Source organism: Mustelus asterias, chromosome 1 (genome assembly GCF_964213995.1).
Source record: "Mustelus asterias chromosome 1, sMusAst1.hap1.1, whole genome shotgun sequence".
NCBI lineage: Eukaryota > Metazoa > Chordata > Chondrichthyes > Carcharhiniformes > Triakidae > Mustelus > Mustelus asterias.
In genome coordinates this window covers 62,032,996-62,052,073 of record NC_135801.1, presented here as the reverse complement: position 1 = coordinate 62,052,073, position 19,078 = coordinate 62,032,996, and the positions used below count along the sequence as shown (strand labels likewise).

The 19,078-nt window shown below is 42.0% G+C and overlaps 1 protein-coding gene across 1 annotated transcript in view; it reads right to left on the bottom strand.

The window, feature by feature from the left end:
• ablim2 (actin binding LIM protein family, member 2) overlaps nt 1-19,078 on the bottom strand; it is a 357,715-nt gene that overhangs the window by 216,721 nt on the left and 121,916 nt on the right. The gene's annotated exons all lie outside the window — the stretch shown is intronic.

Here is a 19,078-nt window from a genome sequence, read left to right as displayed (position 1 = left end):
ATTAATAAAGGTAAACAAAATAAAATTGATCAAATCACAAGCTCTGATATATTAGCATGTACTGCTATAAGCATCTTCTTTATAACTGAAACAGACAAAAATATGTTTTACTTTTGAGTTATGAATGATTAAGGAAATAGCAAGATTGCTTTTACAATTCTCAGCAGAGGTTGTTGAAGAGAAGTAATATCATATAATGCCTGGAAGAAATTAGAAAAACAATTGGGGAGAAAAGGATTGCACTGTGAAAGTGGTGAAGCATTATATAATAAACTGATGTGTCACATCTGCAAAACCTTGTCTCAAAGGTGTCAACGTAGTTATTTCTTCTTTTTCAAAAAGTGCCAAGTATGTTTACATGACAACGACTTCAATTGCTTTGGTCTCAAATTCTGTAACAAATTGGCAGGATAGAGGAGTTGGAACTGCTTGTGTTTCATTGATGACAACAAATTATATTTATATAGCACCTTTAACATACTAAAACATCTCAAGGCACTTAACAGCATTACAAAGCAAAATATGAGGAGGCATATGAGGAGGTATTAATTCAGATAACTCAAAATTTAGACGAGGAGGCAGGTTTTAAGAAATGTCTTAAAGGAGAGAAGTCAGCTATCGAGGCAGAGAAGTGTATGAGGGCATAAAAGATCAAGGGTGATTCGATGTGGCTTGAATCAACAAAGGTTTTATCGCCAAACAATACGAGGTCAGACTAAATTACAATACGACTTCTCTACTTGGCTCCCTGGTGCCAACTGCAAGTCCCTCCTTGCCGTAGTACAGACTCTCCTGCCAATTGGCTCAACTTCCCGCCATGATGATCCATAGGGTCTAGACTGATCATGTGGCCCTCGGGAAACAGAATCCCCCCCCACCCCCCTTAAAGGACCACAGTACTACATCATCTTCCCCCTAAAATCTAAAATATACCAATGGAGGAACGAAGAACAAGATTAGTAAGGTACACAATGGACTTTAAATAAAAAGGGCAACAGAAAGAACCACTGGAAAACTCATCAAAGATTTAATCAGTCCAGGGACTTCCGGGCTCTGGTAAAACTCAGGTTTTGGGGAGTGGGAAATATATTACTATCATCAGTGGTCAGCCTTTCTAAATTTAAAGGGCCAGGCTGGACAGATGAGAGAGGCAGACTCATTAATCCAGGATCGAGTGGTTCTTCAGCAGCTTCTGGCTCCTTGGTCTCCATATCCACTAGCTGCTCCTTTTCCACATTCTCAACCGAAATCCCACTAACCAGTCCTGGTATCTTCGAATTATCTGCAGACGTTGCCTGTAGATCCTCTGTATCTGTTACTGCTCCCTTCCTTAAGTGGCCCACATGTTTCCTGAGCCAACAGCATTGCATCTCCACGATGTAGGAAACAGGTCCTGTTCTCTCCACAATTTTACCAGCCACCCATGCCGGGCCTGTTGCAAACTTTCTAACCATGACAGCATCCTCCACTTTAAACACTGCTTTTTCTTTCTGAATCGTGGTTTTCCTTCTGAGAGGCTTGCCTAGTCTCCACCCCCCCCCCCCGCCAAATTTGGGAATATTATGTGTGAGTGTGTTCTTAAACAGCGTCCGATCAATAACTCGGCTGGCGTGACCCTGTGGTCCTGTTTGGGGTGGTGTTATATGGCAATAGAAAACTGACTAAAGTAAAGGAAAAGGCCTATTTACTTGTTTATTTATTGACAACTTAAATGTTTGTACCGCTCACTCCGCCAGCTCATTTAATGCTGGGTGGTAGGGTGCTGAATTCACGTGGCGAATGCCATTGGACTTGAGAAATTTTTGGAATTTTTCCACCATGAATGATGTGCCATTGTCAGACACCACCACTTCTGGAATGCTTTGAATAGCAAAGATCTTCCTTAACTTATCAATGATGGCCATGGCTGTTGTGGACTTAATCAACTGCACTTTTAACCACTTGGAGTGGGTGTCTACTAATATAAAAAACATATGACCCATAAATGGCCCAGCAAAATCAATCAAGATGTGGCCTTGCCCATGGTTGGCCAGGCCATTCCCATCGATGCAATTTCGCCAGTGGTGGTTGCTCCTGCATCATTTATGGCCAGGCATTTACTAGACTAAAACTAGAATCCCTACAGTGCAGAAGGAGGCCATTCAGCCCATCGAATCTGCACCAACCACTATCCCATCCACATCCTATCCCCATGCATTTACCCCAGCTAATCCCCCTGACACTAAGGGGCAATTTAGCATGGCTAATCCACCTAACCCGCACATCTTTGGGCTGTGGGAGGAAACCGGAACACCCAGAGGAAAATCACGCAGACACAGGGAGAACGAGCAAACTCCGCACAGACAGTGACCTGAGGCTGGGAATCGAACCTGTGTCCCTGGCGCTGTGAGGCAGCAGTGCTAACCACTGTGCCGCCGGTCCACTTCACTTCTCAATATTTAGTTATACACTATGACCAAGAGGCCATAACAATGACTCTTTTTAGTGGGGCGGTGTGTTGTGTTTAAAACCTAATTGACACTTCAGAGAAACAAGGTGAAATACAAATCAACAGACTGATTTATAAGACAAATAATAAATGCACAAATCGGATAATTTTCGTCTTTACTACCTGTCGGAAAACTGCTTTCAATGGGATGAAAATTAAGCAAATTCTACAACTAGGGTGCAATCTGCTCTGCATCATTTTAGCCAGGTGACAGAGGCACGTCATCTGCAAAGTAACATGTAAACTCAATCTTACATCAACTGAACTCAATTCCATGGCAAACTTTGCAAGATAGCAAAATCAAAATACTTAGCTCTCCCCTGACCTTTATCACAGAAGGACCGCAGCATCAGTGTGCAAGAACTAGGAGAGTCTGTAGAGGAGGGAGGTCCACTTCCCTACTTGACTCCCTACTTGGTGGCATAGTGATTAGCACTGCTACCTCACAGCACCAGGGACCCACGTTCAATTCTGGCCTCGGGTCACTGTCTGTGTGTGGAGTTTGCACATTCTTCCCGTGTCTGCGCGAGCTTCCTCTGGGTGTTCTGGTTTCCTCCCACATTCCAAAGATGTGCAGGTTAGGTGGATTGGCCATGCTAAATTGGCCCTTAGTTACCTTGCTAATCCCCCAGACACTAAGTAGGGTTACGGGGATAGGGCCTGGGTGGGATTGTCGTCGATGCAGATTTGATGGGCCAAATGGCCTCCTTCTGCACTGTAGAGATTGTATGAACACCTTAACTTTCAAAGTCCCTTCCAGGTAACATACCACCCTTACTTTTGAATATTTTGTTATTGCTTGGTGAATATCCTATGTAATTCCATTGTGGATACACAGCTATCATAAGGACTTTCCAAATCAAAAGAATGCCCACCACCATTTCATGGCAACAAGGAATAAGCTATTAAAGTTGCTAGAGTGGCCTGCATGTCAAGAATAAGCAAAATTAGAATGACTACCGCCCTCTTAGCTGAGGGTTCTCTGCAACTAAGCCATGCTGTACTCAAATTAAAAGATCATAAAATAATGCTGGAAAGTCAACCTGAGCTTTTATAATCTCAGGCTGTAGTAATGTAGCAAGTATCACCTCAGCTTCTAGAAGCTGTACGTAAAAGATGCAATTTTTTATGCACTGAAATTAATGTTTTTTTTATAAATAAGAACAACTAAAATCCTACCATGGAACAATAGCATGTGACCATTTTTATTTTTGTATATTTAGTTTTTCTTGCCAGATCTCAAAAATTGTCCTTAAATATAATTGAATGCCAATGCTGTGTTTTATTTTGATGTGAAGGTGGTGAAATTCTGCTCTGTAAATAGTGCAAAAATGCACACAGTAAATAAGTGGTGAGAGTATCTATCCTATAATTTTCTCAGCATGTTTCAAGTACATGGTATCATTATGACAGTGTTAAGCCTTTTGACCACAATTCTCAGGTCAAACAGTATTATACAATGCAGCAGCACAGAAAAATACAATTCAGTCCATCAATTCTGTCCTGCTGTTTTTCTCCTCAAGCTATCAAGTCTAATTCAACTTTCTACCTGGTCTCTGCCCACATCCTTTAAGTATTACTTTTACTGGTAAATATATGATGTCCTTTTAAAAATACTCATGGATTCTACAGCAATATGTTGTGACAACCTTGTGTTTGGAATGTTTTTCAGCATTCTCTAATTCTTGTGATTATCTTAAACTTGCCCCTTAAATTGTCTCACTGATGTATGCAACCCATTTATTACTATTTAACTTGTTATAACCCTTCATCATTTTGACAACTTCCATATAGAGTCATCCTGGGGATGACACCCCTTTAGAATTATCTGGAAGTTTCTCAGAATTTACAAAAAGTTCATGAGATCGTGGTGTGGCTGTTTTTTTGAGTGTTGAAAGTGGACAATGAAGATTCACAGACAACTGCCGACTGGATTTTTCATTTCCATGATGTCTCAGGAGATTCGGGGCAGGGCAGTCCCCTGTTTCTCAAATCCTGACCAGGACGTGATGCTGGGTGTTGTGAGGTAGAGGAGGGAGGTCCACTTTCCAGAGGTTGGAATGAGTAGGCCACCCCACACACCCACTATCAGTGGCAGAAATGTTATGAGAAGAACCTGGAGTGGCCACTGCCTTCATGCACTCTGAAAAGTAAGTATGACCCCAAGTACAGGCATGGTACATGGTATTCATTCTCCAGCAGACGCATCAGCTGAGGAACCTCAGGGCACATGCTGCTCCTGAACATGCAAGGGGTGTGGGTGCAAGCCACTTAATAACACCCTCAGAACAGCTCTGAGCCACCACACTGCTGAGAAAAGTGACAGTGTTTAAACATGCACCCTCCAATGCATTGGTTCAGCAGTCATTGGCCATAGAGGACATTATCCCACTCTCCTTTGCCCTTCCAGAAGAAATGGGCACATAATGCCAGAGAGGGGGCCCAAAGAAGTGAGGAGTACCCTACCTGCAGATCATCACAGGAATGAAAGACAAAGCAATGAAAATAACTAGGATGGTAGACCACAAGTAAGTCATCCCTGCAAGATGGGCACTTGTTCTAGTGATTACCAAGGGCTGGAAAGGGGGCTTTGCCTGTGTTAGCAGCAGCAACAGCCGATGTGTTCCCATTTGCCAGAATTCCGTGAGACAGTGCAGGGTAACAGGCAGAGAATGGAGGAGTCCATCCAACTCAAACGCTCCACCAAGGCTCAGAGTTTTGAGTGAATGAGCCCCTCCATGGAGATTGGTCAACCTCATGGAGAGCCATATATGACAACAATTGGGAGCGCATACACCACACAAATGTAGTTTGGATTGGTAAGTACAGATGGCAGGTCAAGAAAAGAGATATGAAATTGTGAAGGAGACCAAGGGGACAGCAAAACTCTGGGCAGATGTACTTCCTTCATTGCTGTAAAGAGTTGAAATGTCCAGTTCTGTATCTTCAAGGTAGTGTTGGCATAGGCACCTTAGAGTCGGTTCCATCTCATGGACGGCACGGTAGCACAGTGGTTAGCACTGCTGCTTCACAGCTCCAGGGACCTGGGTTCGATTCCCAGCTTGAGTCAGTGTGCGTGTGGAGTTTGCACATTCTCCTCGTGTCTGCGTGGGTTTGCTCCGGTTTCCTCCCACAGTCCAAAGATGTGCGGGTTAGGTTGATTGGCCATTCCAACATTGCCCCTGAGTGTCCTGAGATGCATAGGTTAGAGGGATTAGCGAGTAAATATGTAGGGATATGGGGGTTGGGCCTGGGTGGGATTGTGGTCGGTGCAGACTTGAAGGGCCAAATGGCCTCTTTCTGCACTGTAGGGTTTCTATGATTCTAAGTCTCATGCCATTCATTCTGGATCCGAGGGTTTTAGTTGATGTATTTCTGAATAAGATAATCCCTTTCATTCATGGCACCCTGATGTAACCTTTGCACCCACTAAATGTCCCGATACCTCCCTGGAAACCCAGAGCACCTCAGCCTCCTCTATCTTCTCCTCTTCCATGTCCTGCTTGCCTCTTCCTCAGGTAAGTTGCGTCCATCTGGGCCTCACTGTCCTCTCTGGAGGGCCATATTATGGAGAATGTACAAACCACCAACATGAGTGAGACCCTTGCAAAGGTGTGTACTGCAGGGTGCTACTGGACGACCAGTTCATATCTAGAAAAGCCCGGTGGCCTGCTCTTTGATTGTCCTAGCGGGTAGATGGCTTTGGTTGTATTGCTTCTGTGCCTCTGCCTGGGGCTGTTGTGGAGTCACAGACCTGTAGGAGTGGAAATTTGTCTTGGCGATGAATTTCACCAGACTGGGCGCCTTTATAGCTAAAATCAATGATGCCCTGCACCGGGAGGAATCCAGTGAGGCAGCAAAACTCACTGCCATCTCTGCCTGCAAGGTCATGTCTGTTGTGAACTGGATGAACTTTAGCTTTGGCAAAGAGGGGATTGATGATCTGCGAGATGCAATGGTGTGTTGCCATTTGCAAGATGCCACCAAGTTTACAGCTGATTTTTGGAAAGAACCTGCTGCAAAGAAGTTCAATCCCAAAGTGAGACTGATGGCGACTATCAGAGCATAGCAACCAGTACTCCGAGATATGAGATCTTCGGCGAAAAGGGTACAGATGTCTGAGACCATTTCCAGGAGAATCACAATTTCCAGCAGCACTGTTCTCGGTCATTGGCTGCTAATTCTCAGCTTGGGGGTATAACATCCATGTCCTTCCTACCCCTCTTCCCTCTCCCATGCCCTACTCATGTCCAGATTTCCACCTTACTGTAGAGAATATTGCTCTGCATCATCATTGAACCCAAAATCTGTAAGCTGTGGGCAGCATTCTTTGTGATCAGATGGTTGCCCAACTATCCTTGGCAGACATGCCCCCAATCTTATTTCCATGCAATGTCAGGAATGTGACAACCCCTGCACTGCCCGATCACTAACGTCGCACTTTCCCCGCACCTGAGCTGCACCAAGGGTACCTGATTGTCAACGGCAGAATCCCCTCAATATTGTTCATCCTTTCATGTGGCTCAAGTAATTTTCTGGGCTGCCATATTAGATCCCTAGTTGCTACTCATCTCCCATCATCTAGTCTGTTCCAGACAGCAGGTATCATTCATGTACCCTAATGAGAATCACAACACCCCCATTAAGAACCTCTTTTTGAACTACTTAGCTACCTTAGTTGGCCTTAATCAGGTCATGCCATGCTGAATCTGGCTGTCAAGACAGCTTTGGGAAACTGACATGCCAGCTGGTGCTGGTACTATCATCTCCCATTGCCTCTGTTCCCACCCCAGGTCAATCCTGAAAATTCAGCTCATGTTTTCTGAACTAGTACCAAATGCTGAAGAGCAGTGTCAGAAACATGATGCTAAAGAGAAAGTTTTGGGGTCCTAATTTGTTCTGCATTATAGAAAAAATATCTGGCTGTATTAAAATACCAGTCACCAAACATCACTAAGTCAATTAGTCCGACAAAGAATATTGCAGATGTTGTCATTTGAGCACCATTATAGGAAAATATACAAATTTGAAACAGAATTACTAACTTCTCATCTTACATTCATTATTTCCGCTTTAAGTTATACTCATATGGTTAGCAGAACTTCAAGACTGACAAAAGGAGGCAGCATGGATTCAACATCAATTCTATTAGGAGAGAGGCAGATACTATGGCCATGGCTATCCAAAGACCTTACAGAATTATTATTCAAAGTTTCAAGAATACAATATGTATGTCAGCTACCATGACCTCAGCAACAACTAGTGTGCAAGGAAGTTGCCCATTAAGAAGGTGTCATTCTCCTAGATGCCTCAGCTCTGTAAACAGACCTGCAGCCAAGATCAAAATTCAGGTGGCACCATCAGTAGAAGGTAAAGTGATCACTGAATAAACTTCTAACACTTCTTTCCGACACCAGCTAGAGAAATTATTCAGCAGTTCCTCACACCATCAGAGCAAAAATATACTCCCATTCTGTACATTACTGCATACAGAGTTTAACAGTACCATGCAGCAGCAGTTGGACCAGGAGATTTTTTTTTCTGATGTGAGGTATACCCATAATAGCAAGCAGCATTACTTGGCTGTGCATCATTATTCATATACAGTACCACAATACTTAACCTACAGTTAGAAAACAGTTCATGTGGAAAGCTCCTCGGAGATATAAGCTAACAACTCAAGCTCACTTTAAAGAAGCCTTCATCCCATCAGAAAAGAAGGTCTATAATGGTGCATGTTCGCCAAAATGAATAGATTTAGTAAAAGTTAGAGTGCGAGCACATACTAGTCAAATGCTTATACCCCAGTGACACTTATACACCATAAGGTCCCATATCAGTAGCATAAACCAGTGTGACTTACTCCAGTTTTCACGCGAATTCGACAGTTAGGATTTTTTTTGGGAGAATTCTGCCCCATATCTCCACCCCTGATCACTCTAAATAACATCCTGCTGAACGTGGTTAGCAAATTATTCTACTTCGAGTCCACAGAACTCAATAAACACATAATTGGTTGACTTACAAGACATATATGGAAAAACGTCAAATGCACTCTGTGGACCAAGATGGTGATTTAGGAGACCTGTGTTCTCAGCACCTTGTTGCATAGCTCTGAAACTTACAGTTATTGAGAAAGGAAGTTCAACAACTCTTATCCTTGCTTTTTGCGGCACATTCTAGGCAACTTGTGGTAGGACAGAATCGCAAGTGCAGTGGTCCTCTCAAAGATAAATCTCCCAAGTATCTTGGCACTCCTCAAGCAGAGGCAACTTCGCTGGCTTGGGTACATTCGCAGCATGGGAGATGGATTTTCCTTTTGCTGAGGTAGTCAGACCCAGAAGATCAATAGCTTCAAGGCTGCTTGTAAGTAAGAAGGCCCTAAATATCAATTTTCATACATAGAAGACAGTAGCTGACAACAAAGAGAAATTGCACCACCACCTGCGGGTCAATGTGCACCATCATGATGATCACCACCGTAGAGGCTTGGCAGCAAGCACTGATACTCAAGGAACAATCCACAATGATTCTTAGTAATCACTTCACATGCAGCACTTGTGGCAGGATTTGCCTCTTATGGACTGGTCTCTTTAACCCTCAGCAAAAATATACAATGTGAAGTACGCCATGTCCAGTGAATTTGATTTATTGCAGTTCCATTATTTTATGTAGATGGAAGGATGCTGATGAATGATTTTAATAAACGTGCGCTAATTGAGAAAAATCATTCCAGAATCACTGCTCAGCTAAACAAAAAAATTCAAATGTTGTAAAAAGTGCGAGTTGAATATTCAATGAGTGATGACTGAACATTGTTTTATAGATTGCGTAAAAGAAATTATCAGAATTGATCAGTAGCTTTCAGCCACTCAACCATTGATTAAATTGTCACTGAACACTCTAATTAACTCTTAAAAACATAACAACTGAAGGAGGTACATTAATAGGTGAAGATTTACATATATGGCTACATTTTGCAGTGGCAAAGCAACAGCACTTAGCACTGACCTCAGAGAATTTTGCCGACAAAGATCCAGCATGGATATCCCTTTTCCAATGGTAATTTACATCTAATGCCAAATCAAGGGAATATCCAGGCATGCAGCAGCAGTCATGTCAGAAAACAGGATAAGCTGTCAATCACATTCAAGTATTCTTACAGACAGCAAATCAAGAAGTTAAAAGTACTCAATCATTTCACTTTTAATGTAAAGTTTCAGATAATGAAATATATGATTATGATTGGATTAAGACAGAAGTTATATAAAGATAAATTCAAAATGTGGAGTTATCATAATGGAGCAAGTTAACACTCCACAAATAAAAAATAGTTTGAGGCCAGTCAGGGTGTTTAGCAATAATTATTACATCAGTACAGCATTTAAGAACCTCATTCAACAAGGTGCAATTCTTTCAAAGGTTTTTATAGTGAGACGGCAGCATAAAAGTGAAAGTTTTTGCTAATTCATGATTGCTTAGGAATTGTAGTCTATGGGGAACCTCAAAATTGCACCCTCTGGAGAACCATAGAACCAGCAAGTTTTGATTTCCATGCTATTCCATGCATACACAGAATCCTAAAGTTGCTGTCAGTTGCTGTAATGAACCTTGACATTTTTGTTATCATGACTACTGCAAAATCTGGACCATAATGTCATTGATCTACTACTGAGCATCTTCAGTCTGCATCACTTGCTATTAAATTACATACTTTTTCCAGAATCCATTATGAAAAATAACCTATCCATAAATTTCTCTTTTCCTACTTCGATAAACATGTGAATCAAGTACGTATGGAGTTAATGTGTTAACTGCACATCTTGATAAAACATCGGAGTTCAAGGTAACTGAAACCATTTCAGCATCAGTCCCTCAATGGAAACAGGAACATCAGTATATGACAGTTAAGGCTGGTATTTTTAATCACTACATCATTTACTGTAATAATCTTTCCAATCTACTCGAGGAATAGAAATTTAAAACTGAACTACACGCTCTGCAGTTCAAGAATTAAAAAGGACAGCAAAATATCATACCTAATTTTAATTGAAAAAAAATGTTGGATAGTCCAATACAGGGCAGAAGTGTTCAGCAACTGGTAAAACGCACGTGCTGGACCTTGCCATCATTGGGAACAGGAGGGAGCTTCCTCCTCTTGCCAGTTGCTGAACTGCTCATCGTTGTTCATGACTGTACTGGATATGATTGCAGAGTTTTGACTTGATAACATGCTACCTTCACTATCTAGCATGCATGTTGTCTTGAATTGTAGTTTCACCAAATTGGCACCTCATTTTTAGATATGGCTGGTGCTGTTCCAGCATGCTGTCCTACACTTTATTGTACCAGGATTTGTCCCTTGGTTTGACAATTATGGCAGAGTCAGGTACATGTCAGGAAGTGAGGTTACAAGTTGTGATGGTTTTGCTGCTGATATCTTACATTAATTGATGGATTCTTTGTTTTAAAAGTTTCCACATATATAATGAAATTTACCATAGGAAGAGATTGATAGTGTTTTTAAAGCTTTCCAATGGTATATGTGTCCCATATAGTTAATTTAATGTTGCACATTGAAATTCATCATTGAATTTTTTCCTCAACAAAAGTACAAAAATAAACTCTTTAATATTCAGTATACTGCGCTAGCTGTTACATGTTGCCTCAATTGGATTAGGCTTTCTGTAATGTGGGTGCTCTTTTATATCTAGAACTGTCACTCAGGATTATTGCATTATGTCCCATAACATATTCTCTCAACCCCAACACAGCCTCATTAGTGTAACATCGTTCTATGGTTATGCCTTAACTGAATCTTTCGTGTTGATTATGCTATTCGTCAGCGTGAATGATTTTAGTTACCATGTGCATTGTTTTCTAAATATCTTTTCTTGTGGGAACAACATGGAACATGTGTAATGCAATGGTTTTGACAATGACCTTTCATCTTTGGGAGCTGGACTCAAATTAAAATGGAATCTAGTAGCACATTAGGAGAGCAATTCACCTTATCACATCTGTGCCAGCTCCTTGAAAGAGATGTCCAATTTAGTCCCACTTCCCAAATTTTACCTCATAACCAGACAAATTAGTCCACTACATTGTTTGCTCTGCAATTGAAGAAAGAGTGAGTTTAGAGAGTGTTTTTTGCATGTTTCGGGAGAGATATGGGTTGGGTGGAAAGCACTGAGTGAATGCTTAGGAATTCACCAGAAGAAACTCATTTGCAACTGTGCCAGTCCCAAGTGAGAAGCCTTTTTGTCAAGATAATGGTAACTCTTTACTGGCTTTTGTGTCTGCAAAGATATTGCTGAAGTAAAGGAAAAATGTGAATTTGAATTATCGTCTTGAAGGAATTACCTGGCATTTAGAATTAAAAGTGGAGAAGCCTGAAACTGGTGCATTACAGCTAGAGTTAGCTGGACTTCAATTGCAAATGAAGCAATATAAAATAGAAAAAATGTCAAAAGAAGTGGAAATGCAAAAGCTTAAGCTTCAAAGAGAGAAATAAATCAGACATCATGAATTGGCTGGAGAAATGCTTGGAGTAAAGAAAGAAGAAATAGTGGCTCAGAGGATGATTTTGATTTAACTAATAATCTTTGTTTAGTACATATGTTTACAAAGGGTGGAGTTGAAAGATATTTCACCTCATTTGAAAAGATAGCTGTGAAGTTGATTTGCCAAAGAATGCTTGGACCCTAATGTTACAAAGCGTCCTGACAAGTACAAGTTATGAATGTGTACACTAATCTCTAAGAAGAGCAATTTGTAAACTATGAAGTGGTTAAAAGGGAAACACTCAATTCTTATGAGCTTGCTCCTGGAGCTTATTTATTAAATTCACAGGCAATAAGGAAAAAACCGAATCAGTTACTTGTTGAATAAGTGAGTGGGAAAGAAATGGGCCAGGATCCTCCCCTGGAAATTCAAAGTGCCGAATTTGCATAAAAACTTGGAGTAACTCCCGCTAGCTTTTTAGCAGGATTTTCAAAATGAATCTCCCACACTCTGAGCACTGCAGAATGCCCTAGCGAGATTCATGTTGAAAATCAGGGGGAGGGGCCTATTCCCACTGGAGGCGCCAGCAGCATAGTGCTGAGCGGGCCACTGCGTATACGCCAATCTGTCAGCGCCGAAATCGGCACATAGGCAGTGGCCCTGCACAGCTGGTCTCCCAATTGCTGGCGAGCATAGCAGCCCCCACCCATCGCTGCTCCTCCAATCCCCCAACCACTGGCCTCCATAACCTCTCCCGAGGTCCCCACGCCGCCACCAGCCCCCAACACCTCCCCCCCCAACCCCCCAAAGCAGTCCCAATGTCCCCGGCATCCCCCCACTACTCCCCCCAATAAGCCCTATCCTCTCTGACTCTGCCCCTTGGCACTGCCCGATGCATGGTGGGCAGTGCCACTTTGCCCCTTGGGCAGTGCCAGGGGGCCAGGCTGGTAATGCCCAGGGGGAGCCCCTCCTTACTCCTGACTTCCCGGGGCGGGGGCGTCCATTACCCACCCTACACACCAGTGGGGTCGGGCCACCAGCTCCCCGTTACTGGAGAGCTGTTATAAACCCCGCTGCAGTGAACTACTCCTGGCAGGGAAGGAGAGGCTAGCGGGCCCAGAGACCTCATTCCCAGGGCCACTAATAAGTTTCAAATGTTCATTATAATATTTAAATCAGCTCCGTGCCGATTTCTGGCGTAGAGCTGATGATGCCAGAAATCCAAGGCCCAGCGACTCACGGAGATTGTGGCGCCCAGCAAGGAGCCCGCTACATGACCTCCGCTGATATCTCCTGGTTTTGCTCATTAAAGTTAGAAGAGACTATTATTAACGTGAAGGGAATTATGATTATGGAAGAATTCTAAAATAACATTCCAGTAACCATTAAGACTTATTTAGGATAAGCATCAATTATCAAGGTTTTGAGAAGCGGCAGTTTAGCTGTTATCTGATATCTCACACAGACAGTTACATGTAGAGAAATGGTCATATGAGAATCAACAGGAAAATTGGAGGAATAGAAGGTCATAGAGGTGTACAGCATGGAAACAGGCCCTTTGGCCCAACTTGTCCATGCCACCCTTTTTTTTTAAACCCCTAAGCTAGTCCCAATTGCCCACGTTTGGCCCATATCCCTCTATACCCACCTTACCCATGTAACTGTCTAAACGCTTTTTAAAAGACAAAAGTGTACCCGCCTCTACTATTACCTCTGGCAGCTTGTTCCAGACACTCACCACCCTGTGTGTGAAAGAATTGCCCCTCTGGAGTCCTTTTGTATCTCTCCCCTCTCACCTTAAGCCTGTGCCCTCTAGTTTTAGACTCCCCTTTGGGAAAAGATATGACTATCTAGCTGATCTATGCCCCTCATTATTTTATAGACCTCTATAAGATCACCCCTCAGCCTCCTATGCTCCAGAGAAAAAAGTCCCAGTCTATCCAGCCTCTCCCTATAACTCAAACCATCAAGTCCTGGTAGCATCCTAGTAAATCTTTTCTGCACTATTTCTAGTTTAATAATATCCTTTCTATAATAGGGTGACCAGAACTATACACTGTATTCCAAGTGTGGCCTTACTAATGTCTTGTACAACTTCAACAAGACGTCCCAACTCCACTATTCAATGTTCTGACCAATGAAACGAAGCATGCTGAATGCCTTCTGCAGCACTTTGTCCACCTGTGACTCCACTTTCAAGGAGCTATGAACCTGTACCCCTAGATCTCTTTGTTCTGTAACTCCCCAACACCCTACCATTAACTGAGTAAGTCCTGCCCTAGTTCAATCTATCAAAATGCATCACCTCGCATTGATCTAAATTAAATTCCATCTGCCATTCGTCAGCCCACTGGCCCAATTGATCAAGATCCCGTTGCAATCCGAGATAACCTTCTTCACTGTCCACTATTCCACCAATCTTAGTGTTATCTGCAAACTTACTAACCGTGCCTCCTATATTCTCATCCAAATCATTAATATAAATGACAAATAACAGTGGACCCAGCACCGATCCTGGAGGTACACCGCTAGTCACAGGTCTCCAGATTGAAAAACAACCCTCTATAACCACCCTCTGGCTTCTGTCATCAAGCCAATTTTGTATCCATTTAGCTACCTCACCCTGGATCCCGTGAGATTTAACCTTATGCAACAACCTACCATGCGGTACCTTGTCAAAGGCCTTGCTAAAGTCCATGTAGACAACATCAACTGCACTGCTCTCATCTACCTTCTTGGTTACCCCTTCAAAATACTCAATCAAATTTGTGAGACATGTTTTTCCACTCACAAAGCCATGCTGACTGTCCCTAATCAGTCATTGCGTCACTAAATGCCTATAGATCCTGTCTCTCAAAATACCTTGCAACAACTTACCCACCACAAATGTGAGGCTCACCGGCCTGTAGTTCTCAAGCTTTTCCCTGCAGCCCTTTTTAAACAAATTTGCTACCCTCCAATCTTCAAGCACCTGTGATTATCGATGATTCAAATATCTCTGCTAGGGGAACCGCAATTTCCTCCCTAGCCTCCCACAATGTCCTGGGATACACTTCATCAGGTCCCAGGGATTTATCTACCTTGATGCGCTTTAAAACTTCCAGCACCTCCTTCTCTGTAATATGTACACTCCCTGGTGATGGAAAAGGTACTGGTTCTAGAGAACGGAAAGGAGGACTCCAAAATAATAAAGGAGATAGGTTCGAACCTAAAAGTGACGTAAAGAAAATAGTATGCTTCCATTGCAATAAAACTGGACATACTAAAACTAATTGCTGAAAATTAATTGGGAAACCTATTATAGTAAAGGGATGTCTGGAAGATCTTTAGGAAAAATTAATTTAGGGAATGAGAGAAATGGCAGTGCAAAGTGCAGACTCAGAATGTACCAAAGAGGGAGAGATAATTTCTCAGTCTAGTTAAGTAAATTCAGAAAAACAAATTAAAGCAGGTTTTAAAGATTCTATACATAGACGAGGGGTGTTCCCTTATTCTTCTAATCAAGGACATAAACCAGTAAAGATATTGAGACATGCTGGAGCAAGTCTGTTACTGATGCTGGTTGATGATGCAATTTGTCTTCCAAAGAAGCTAATGAAGGAAAAAATATCAACTGGATGTATCCATGGGTGTTCAGTTTCATTAGTCCAACTCTATTTAAAGAGTGATTTACTAACGGAAAGATTACAGTCAAGTCGTACATAAAATGCTTATAGCAGAAATTAATTTTATCTTGGAGAATGACCTGGCTGGCTCAAAAATATTAGCTTCACTGAGGGTGTTGGAAAAACCAGTGGCAGTGAAAGAAACAAATCCTACAGGAAGAACATCCTAGATTGTTTCCTCACTGCAGTGACTAGATCTCAGGCCCATAAAATTAGATAGGAGGAGGAAATCTATCAGAAAATGTGATAAAGTAGAAACTTGGTTACCTCCAACGGCACAGTGGTCAGCACTGCTGCCTCACAGCGCCAGGGACCCGGATCACTGTCTGTGTGGAGTTTGCACTTTCTCCCAGTGTCTGCGTGGATTTCCTCTGGGTGCTCCTGTTTCCTCTTTCAGTCCAAAGATGTGCGCATTAGATTGCTTGGCCATGCAAAATTGCCCCTTAGCGTCAGGGGGGGACTGGCAGGGTAAATACATGGGGTTATGGGAATAGGATCTGGGTGGGCTTGTTGTCAATGCAGGCTCAGTGGGCTGAATGGCCTCCTACTGCACTATAGGGATTCTATTTGGAAACCGGAGTAAAAAGGAGGGAGGTAAAGAAAATGAGGCTGACATGTTTAAACCCATCTTTTCGAGCAGAATTGCAACAGGCTGATCCCGAGTTGAAAAAAATGTATCCAACAGCCTACTCAGAGAATGAATCAGAACCAATATCTGAGTATTATTATTTAAAAGACCAAGTGCTAATGAAGAAATGGAGACCACTTCAAATACGAGAAGATGAGAAGTAGGCAGTCTTTCATCAGGTGGCAGTTCCATCTGAATATCGTAACAAAATTCTGTAAATGGTTCACAAAATTCCAGTGGCAAGTCACTGAGGTATTAGGAAAACCAAGCTAAAGTAACCAGATATTTTTATTGGCCAAGATTGCATAAAGACGTGATTAAATTCTGCAGGCATGTTATACATGTAAGATAATGGGGAAACAGAAGCTCCAATCATCAATTATACCTGCACCTTTAATTCCATTACCATTGGAGAACCGTTTACTAGCATCTTAATAGATTGTATAGGACCCCTAAATAAAGCCAGAAGTGGGAATTAATGGGATAAATTTTCCAATCCTGCCCACTGCAGGGATCGTCATGGGTGCGACAGACCATAAAAGGTCCAAATGGCTGGGACTGGAAAATCCTGTCCAATATCTTCTAACAATTATGGATATTTCAACAAGATTTCCTGTTGGAGAAAATTATGGCTAAAGTGATTGTGGGAAAGTTGATTTTTATTTTACAAGATATGGATTACTTAAGGAAATACAATCAGATCAAGGCTCAAGTAATCAAAGAAATAATGAATAGTTCGGGAATAAACCAATTTAAGTCTTCAGCTTAACATCTGCAGTCACAACGTACATTAGAAAGATGGCATCAAACTTTAAAGACCAGGATTAATGTCTATTGTCAGGACTGTCCTAATGATTAGGATAAAATAATTTCATTTTTATTGTTTGCCATTGAGGTTTGAAGTTTATTTATTAGTGTCACAAGTAGGCTGATATTAACACTGCACTGAAATCCCCCAGTCGCCATACTCTGACGCCTGTTCAGATACACTGAGGGAGAACTTAATACGGCCAATGCACCTAACCAGCACATCTTTCGGACTGTGGGAGGAAACCAGAGCGCCCAGAGGAAAAACACGCAGACAGGAGGAGAACGTGCAGTGACCCAAGCTGGGAATCAAACCTAACCACTGTGCCACCGGATGGTGATGCCCCTAATGAACCAACAGGATTCAGTCCTTTTGAACTGATATCTGGGCTTGAGATGAGAGGACCCCTTAAATTAATTAAGGAAAAATTTAAGAATCAAAGCTCACTTTTGACCTATGTATCAAATTTCCAGGATAGATAAACCACAGTGAGAGACTTGGTCAAAGGGTATTTGAAAATTTCTCACTAAACAATGAAAGTTAGTGCAGATAAAAATGCCAAAGCTTGAAATTTTATCAGGGGACTCTGCCGAACCATTAAAAATGAGATTCACTGGACCTCATCAAATCAAGAGGAAACTCAATGATGTAAAGTTTTTATTGAGTGCTCTAGACAAGAGGAAGAGTCAGTGAGTATGTCACATTAATATGTTGAAACAATATTATGACAGAGAAGATAGTCAGAATAGGAGTGTAATTACAGTGGTAAAAGTAGTAGGGAGTGAAATAAAGAAATCATAGCACAGAGAATGAATTAGAAGTTGAAAATTCTAATGTCAACCCCACCAGTAATGAGATTGGATAATACGGAGGTGCTTAAAAGGTTAGAATCAATTATCTTGCAGAAAACAGTCGAGGCGACTTACAAAAGCTATGACAAATTCATGAATTGATTTGTATGAATGGACCAGAGAAAACATCTTTTGACCATACGTGATGTTAATGTGGGAATATGTTACCCATAAAGCAACATGCTTACAGACTAAATCCAGAGAAGTTAGCCCAAGTGAGGGAAACAATGTTTCATAATGGAAGATGATCTTACTGAACCGAATCACAGCTGGAGCACAACTATTGTAATGATACTGAAACCAGATGGGTAGCAGTGAGAATCGTAACCAGTTCCACAGTTAGGAGACTTAATTGAGAAGATTGGAAGGCAATTTTTGTTACAAAAATTGGTTTATTGAAGGGATATTGGCAAGTTACATTGTCCGATATGGCCAAAGAAATATCAACTTTTGTAAGCAAGGATGGACTTCATCAATGCAAAATCTTTCCCTTCGGAATGAAAAATGCATCAGCAACTTTTCAAAGATTAATCAACAAGGTCATTGAAGGATTATGTAACTTGTAGTACATTTTTTAAAATTAATTTTATGGGATGTGGGCAAAGCTGACTCGAATAGCCTGTATTTCGCATTCCGAGTTGCCTTTGAGTAGGTAGCGGTGAGCTGCTTTCTTGAACCACTGCAGACCCTGAGGTGTAGGTACGTGCCCACAGTGCTGTTAGGGAGGGATTTCCAGGATTTTGACCAAGCGACAGTGAAGGAATGGCGATATCTTTCCTAGTCAAGGTGGCGAGTGATTTGGAAGGGAACCTCCAGGTATTTGTTGCTCCTGACATTCTAGATGATGGGTTTGGAAGGTGCTAAGGAACCATGGTGAATTCCTGCAGTGCATCTTATAGATGGTACAAACAGCTGCCATTGTTTGTTGGTGGTGGAGGGGTCGAATGTTTGTGGAGGAGGTTGCTTTGTCCTGGTTGGTGTTAAGCTCCTTGAGTGTCATTGGAGTTGTCTCATCCAGGCAAGTGGAGAGCATTCCATTATACTCCTGACTTGTCCCTTGTAAATGGTGGACAGGCTTTGGGGAACTAGGTGGTGAATTATTCACCACAGGATTTCCTGCCTCTGACCTGATCT